Here is a 346-nt window from a genome sequence, read left to right as displayed (position 1 = left end):
CTGGTGTGTTCTCACTGCCAAAAATTCTCAAATATTCTATAAAAAATCATACTAAATTTTCAGGGCATTTGGAGAACTTTTATTTTCGGGACATTTTCTATTGCACGGATACTTCAAAAAAACAGACAAATAATACTATTTTTGCTTTATTTATTCTAAATAACAGAAATTAAAAGGTGGGTACACAAGGTTGTGTTTTCTAAATTCATCCATCTCATGCTCATCAAAAGGAATCCATTAACAAGGTGGATCAAGTCTCGTTAACAAACTTCTTTCGAATGACATGAAACCAGAGAATTTTTGTATAAAACTAGGTTACCTCAACGGGGATATGCATGTCTCCAAC

Source organism: Triticum aestivum, chromosome 1D (genome assembly GCF_018294505.1).
Source record: "Triticum aestivum cultivar Chinese Spring chromosome 1D, IWGSC CS RefSeq v2.1, whole genome shotgun sequence".
Lineage (NCBI taxonomy): Eukaryota > Viridiplantae > Streptophyta > Magnoliopsida > Poales > Poaceae > Triticum > Triticum aestivum.
This window is presented reverse-complemented; position numbering follows the sequence as displayed.